The sequence below is a fragment of the Montipora capricornis genome, chromosome 2, assembly GCF_036669925.1.
Source record: "Montipora capricornis isolate CH-2021 chromosome 2, ASM3666992v2, whole genome shotgun sequence".
Taxonomy (NCBI): domain Eukaryota; kingdom Metazoa; phylum Cnidaria; class Anthozoa; order Scleractinia; family Acroporidae; genus Montipora; species Montipora capricornis.
The window spans coordinates 7,575,141-7,581,559 of NC_090884.1; the positions used below are offsets into that span (position 1 = coordinate 7,575,141).

At 39.9% G+C, this 6,419-nt stretch overlaps 1 long non-coding RNA gene across 1 annotated transcript in view; it reads left to right on the forward strand.

The window, feature by feature from the left end:
* Nucleotides 1–1,270: 1,270 nt before the first annotated feature.
* The window catches only part of LOC138038673 (uncharacterized), a 7,272-nt gene continuing 2,123 nt past the window's right edge, over nt 1,271–6,419 (forward strand). Inside the window, exons 1-3 of the long non-coding RNA XR_011130278.1 lie at nt 1,271–1,483; nt 4,938–5,250; nt 6,051–6,419. The exon at nt 6,051–6,419 is cut by the window's right edge and continues 2,123 nt beyond it. This is a non-coding gene — a long non-coding RNA (uncharacterized lncRNA). The remainder of the gene's footprint in view (nt 1,484–4,937; nt 5,251–6,050) is intronic.

The following is a 6,419-nucleotide window of genomic DNA, read 5'->3' on the forward strand; positions in this document are numbered from 1 at the left end:
CACCTCAAAATAGAACTTTGCTGTAGTAAAAGTCTTTCGCGATTATTCCATCTTGTTCACGTCGTACAATGTGGGCGAAGTATCCTAAAAATAAATTGGTACGAGCGGTTTCAGACTGAAAATGGAGAATGAAAGATTCTCTATTGCATGCTAACGTTGTCGTCAAAACCTAAAATTTAGTGATTTCACGTCGTCGTCACGCAGAGAACCGCTAAAATATGAGCTAAAATCCGTGCCGCACGTGCAGCACGATTATTTATGCTCTTTTAACCAATGATATCATTGTTTTCTGGCGTTTTCGACGACGTCGTCGTCGTAGATCTTAAGCTCCCTAGTGTTTTGTAGAAACCCGGTGCCAAGTGGGTAAAATGGTCAGAAAATGAAAAAATCAGGGGTTTTCTTTACCCTACATGTAAAAGTAGGAACAAAATAGCAGCATTTGCTCGTGAATAGGAAAAGCAATGGAAATGCCTAATTGAAGTCATCATTGAGAGGTTCAAAATTATTGTTTTTAAATCAATATGAAGTGCAAGCTTACTTCATTTTTCTCCAGCCATGAGCACAAAAAACACATAATTTTTCCTGAAAAACCAGCGAATTTAAAAGGCTCAGAATAATAGGAAATAACAATAGCTTGCATATTCATCAACTACCTACAAGTTACTACAGTACCCTCATTATCTACCCTCCGATTTCAATCCATGGCGATTTAGTAAATCCTCCACACACGTTGCTAATTGTAACTAGTAGGAACTGGTGAAGAAGACGTAAACAACGCTGGCATTTCGTATAATGTTTCTGTGGACAAGAAGGAAAATAAAATACACTAATATTTTTAAAGGACATCTAATAGGGTGCGATAGCTTATGGCTTGAGATTATAAACAAAACAAAAGGAATAGCGAATTCATCTTACCTTAGCAGACTTGACAGCAAGGCCTCGAACAACCACCTCAATCGATCTATCACAACATTCAGCAACATTTAACTCGGAAAAATCAATTGTGCATGAAGCCACGGGCGAAAAATCGATCACGCGAAAGTGAAAGACTTGAAAGGAATCAGCTTCTACCACTGAACTACCGCTATTCCGACAGAAAAAAAGTCGTACACGTCGCTGTTGCTATAAAAATCCCTAGAGCAAGTAATCGAACAAGGCATCTTTGGCCGCCATTTTGTTTGTTATTTCGCGCGCGCGCGTGAAAAAACCTGGGTACGAGCAAAAACATCAATCAGACTAAAGTCTCCTTTATTATCGTGGAAACGAAGCGATTTCAAACGTTTGAACTATCAGTATTGCTTCGCAGCCGTTATCTGTTTTGAGAATTTGCCTCAAATGAGTTTCTATCTTTTGATTTTTTTATTGCTTGCAAGAGCAACTAATATCACTCCCGGGCTGAGTGAGCGAAGTGAAAAGGTATTGTCGCCTTCTGCAGAAGATGCAATAGGTTCGAGAAGCCAGGATACTTCGGCTTCAGGGCAAGGTAAGCCGATTTGTTGGAACACAGTGTCATAGGTGCTTGTTTTTCAAGGAACATTAAACAAGTATAATTATCAAAGCTCGAAAGGGCGAACACCGCATGCAGGCTTGAGACACAGCATTAAAGTATGCGATATACTTAATAAGGAAGTTATACTGTGTTCACACCGAGCCGAAACATGATTAGTCTGATCACGAATGAATCATGTTTCATATGAAAAGTGTTTGCATCAGACAGTGCCATGATTGCGTGAATTGTGGTTGAAATATGATTATTGGCGATGGGTAGAAAGCATAATATTTGGGAGAACATTGCCGCAACAACGGTTACAAGCGTACAGCATCGCGAAGCAAAACCAAAATTCATAACTAGTCAGTGTAAAACGCAGACTGCAGACCAGGGCTAAAATGCAGACTGAGGTTATAACGTAACTGTGGAAAAAGCCCAAACCCCTTAGAAATGCTAACCTTAGGCTTAAGGCCTAAACCAATATTTAGGCGTAACTGTTAGCATTTCTAATGGAATTTGGTTTTTTGAACAGTTAAATTATAACATCAGTCTGCATTTTACCCCCGGTCTGCAGTCTGCGTTTTACACTGACCGAATTCATAACTTGAATCCATGAATACAGAATACAGAATACAGAACTTTATTTTACGTGGCACTTCACTTTGCTTAAAGCTACTTTACAGGAGGCCCATGCATGAAACGTGTTTGAAACCGATACTGATGTCAATGCAATAACAAACATGTTTAGGTTTCCTTGAAACATTTTTGCTCTACATCCTTCAAACTTGGTGAATACAATCTTCTACCTAGTATTTTAACGTTGCGATTCAGAAATTGTGAAAAATTCAATTTTGGAAGAAGTTATTTGCCATCGGATTCCCATACAAACACTGTAATTTCTGACCGCTTTGCCTACCCGTCAAGATGGCGTCGAAAACCGTAAGTAATAAAATGCAGTCGTATCTTTGTAGCCTGAGTGACTGGATGACTGAGAGGACTGTGCCACGAAACAACAACGACAATAACAACATTATAACAATATTTTACAAAAGTTGTAAACATTCCCACCCGGAAATAGCAAAGCTAGTGTTTGTCGCTGACTGGTGATATTTGGTTGTTGCTTAACATGAGACATTTCAAGGGTACCCAACCAGCACAAATTAAGGGCATTAAGCCAAAAGCCTTTGAAAGACATTTCGAGGCTCCTTTTAATGTATTAAGGCTGTCTAAAGAGATGTTTCTATCACCTAGAAGAAATTGATCTGTTCGGATATCGAATGTTCGAGAATTTTAGGGAACCGGATATCTTCATCTCAGAAATTGCTAGTTGAACGTTACCTTCTAACAACCTCAAACCGAACCATTTGCTCATCGATCCGAAAAATTGCAAAAATATCCCTTCCGAAAACGTTAGGACCTGTTTTAATGAAGCGGAAATATTTAGATGCTTCAATTGGCAACGTAAAACCGAATGATTCTGAGAACAGTATGACTCTCCCGAACACCTCTTTCACCGGAGATTATCTTTGCATGCCCCTGATGTTTCGGCTAATGCGCTGATCAAATCGAACCCCCTCAACCCCGGGCATATTGCATCATTCAAATTCCCACCTCGTCGGGCCAAAATGGTGATCAAATATCCTACCCTATCGTCGGATTTGAAGGATTTGTCTGTCATTAAAGAACAATCGTCGTCGGCTCCTGCCGTCTTCAATGAAAACCTTTTGAAGACCTATTTTGTAAGCCAATCGCTCACAAATGCTTCATCTCTTTCTTTAAACTCTTTCATCTCGTCCACTGACACGTGTTTTATATCTGTTAACGACTTCGGCGCCCGAATTACATTCGGCCGCATGGAAAATGCCACGTTTCAAACGGGCCTTAGCGCCCTAATAAAAAAAACGATTGTTCCTAACTTAAAGTATCTGTTGGATTTAAGGAACCGATTTAACATCCTTAATATATATAAACTTCTGTTATTGTAACTAAATCCATCCTTTAAGTGCTGTATTTAATTTCTTTTTTTTTTTTTTTCTGCTGTTGCGTTGATACTGGTTACCTGAATACTTCTACTTGAATTAAATTAAATTCTTATTACCATAATTTAATACAATAATTGTAGTTTTCGTTTTTCGGTCTCTCTTCCAAATGTTAATCTTGTTGTGTCTCTGTTTGCTTCCACCCGACTCGATTAGCTATATATCATGAGTCAGTGACAAACACTAGCTAAATTCATAATTAATTAATTAAATCATCTTTACTATTACGAAGCCTATGAAGTAAAAAACAGCTTTTGCTTATTTTAAAGACCTTTCAAAATGGTAAAGAATGGTGTTTTCTATTTTGGAATACATTCTTTCATTCCAGAGATACTCCGCGGCAAGCGAAAAAAGTCGCTTTTATACGTATAAGTCGTTATGCTTCAACTAAGTGTTTCTGATCAATAGCTTAGCGCAGAAGCCCATGAGGATCGCAGAGGAGCGAAGAACTCCCACACTAAGGGGGTGTTTACTTGGTGCCTTGGCAACTTTTGTCCCAAAGCGAGTTTACCCAGGTTTTCTCTTGTCATACCGGCGCGAGTTCTGTACCAGAGCGAGAATTTCATTCCGGTTCGAAATCTCGCAACAGTGTCATGCAAAACGAGGAGCATCCACTCGTTTCGGTATGACACTGATCTCTGGGTGGACTGGAACGGGTAGCGCGTGAGTGAATTTGTCAATCCAAAATGGCATTTATTTAATCAACCTGAAGTGTACGGCTTCATGCAAACACGATATGAAATCGAGAAGTCATCCCGGTATGGAACTCGCGCCGGGCCGTGTTTCTCATGTACAGAATTTCTCAGCCTGTATCTCGGCGTTTTTAACAGACCAAGCTATTTTTAGACTACTTTTTCCAACGAAGAAGAGGCCGTTCCGGTCCGATGTCGCAATGCCGTCAAGTTAGTTTCTCGTGATTGGATTCTCATCTGCGGGAAATTCAAGCTAATAATAAATCGGTCTGTGAAAACGCCCTGACAGGAATGTAGGGCAATTGTTCGCTCCTACTCATGGGCTCCTGTTTAGCGTTACTACAACCTCATTCCCAGGACCTATCCGTTTGCTTAGGGACGGAGCTGAAAAGATTCTTGGAACGAGGTTGGTTTTAGTGAAGTGTGAAAAAACGCAGCACATACTTTTGAAAAAAATATGTGCACACCTTTCTTCGAATTTTTTCCCCTTTTTTAAAAAAGAGAATACAGATTATCTTCTTTAGTTTCTAAGCCATTTATCGTTTCCGCGATTTTTTATGTTTCAGTTATCAGTATAGTTATGGGGAATAATTAACTGCGATAACGCGAAATTTGTAACCGTTAGCTGTTGCAGCAACACCCCCTACCCCGTACCCCAAATTCAAAGTTGAGATTTCCTCATAGAAGTTAATTTTTTCAGCTGATTCAATTGGTTAGGTTTCAGGTGTTTTTCCCAACGATGATTACGTGAATTATCTCTTGTGGCCACACCTTCACTTCAGTGGAAAGTTTATTGCCGATGTTTCAAAGGTGAACAATAATCCTCAGAATTACGACTTCGGTTACATTGTCCAGTTTAACGTGAGAGAGAACTGGAATCCAAAAGGCACAGGTGAATGGAGTGTGAAAGGTGTAGTCACGCAAGTTTGCTACCCGAATGGCACTTGTGTTAGTGGAGAAGAAGAAGAAGAGGAAGAAGAAGAAGAAGAAGAAAAAGAAAAAGAACCGATTCTTGGAGCTTTGGTCATTGGTATGTACTTAAAGGACCGAAGCTACTTTGTAGCTGCACCTTAGAAACGGTATCCTGGGTATCATGCTTTCCAAGCGTGAATGGAGAAAAAAGGAGCGGGAGAGAAGCTTCTTCCGGTTGGCTCAATCTCTCCTTCCGTTCACCAATCTGGAAGACTTGATACTCAGGCCAAAGAATAAAAAGATCGACCACCAAGAGCCGCTTTTGCAACTCTCTCTTTCTAAGACAGCTTATGGGTGTTTTGGGGCTCAAAGTCGATTATTTAATATAAGATATTGTAATACAAAACTGGCGTTTCGCTCGTTTGTCTCCGATTTTCCTGTAGTAATTTGTAGCCTAGTGATAGAACATTCATAGGCTTAACTTCTGTTCCGAGAATTCGAACTGGCGTATTTTTTGTCCTGGTATGCCAAGGTCACTATCAATAAAATACAATCTTCTTTTGTAAGAACCTTTTTTGTAAGAAGATTCAGGATAATCCTTGGCTTGCATCTAACATTATGGCGGCCATATTGGTGTACAGAACAACAACGAAAAAGTCTTTTAGGAATTTGGCTCTATTAGAGTGGTTTTCAATTGAGTGTCAAATGTAATTAGCGAATTGCTATGGTTTATGATTACTTCACTCAGTGATTGATTCAAAGTTCTCGCCCCACTTTTTCAACCAATTAGAAGTGAAACCAAAACCAATCGTGGCTCGCGCGTGCACATTTTCCCGCACTTTGTGGCGGCTGCGTGTAATCACTTCGTGTTTTGATTGGTTTACTGGATTGTCTCCGTCTTTCCTTTGTCGATAACAGAACCACAGACCAGACTGACAAGTTTGTCTCCGGAGAAAGCAATCATTACATGAACATTCTTCATCGCCATCTATTTATGGTACCTCGCTTGAAGATAATCATGTCCATCGTAAATCCCTTCTGGCAATTTCATAAATTTGTCGTAGTCGTTTGGTCGAGCCAAACGTATATTAAGGAGTGCTGATAATTTACAGCAAAGATCACCGTGTGCGGGCGGTGAAAACAGTGAAAAATTTTCAAGACACGGACTATGAGGAGTTATTAAAGCGACCCGTATTTTGCCTTGAAAAAAGGACATGAAAGAGAGGAGCTGATGGTCTTTGGCCAGAATTGCAAAGATATTGTTTGTCAAACTTGTGTCATCTGGCA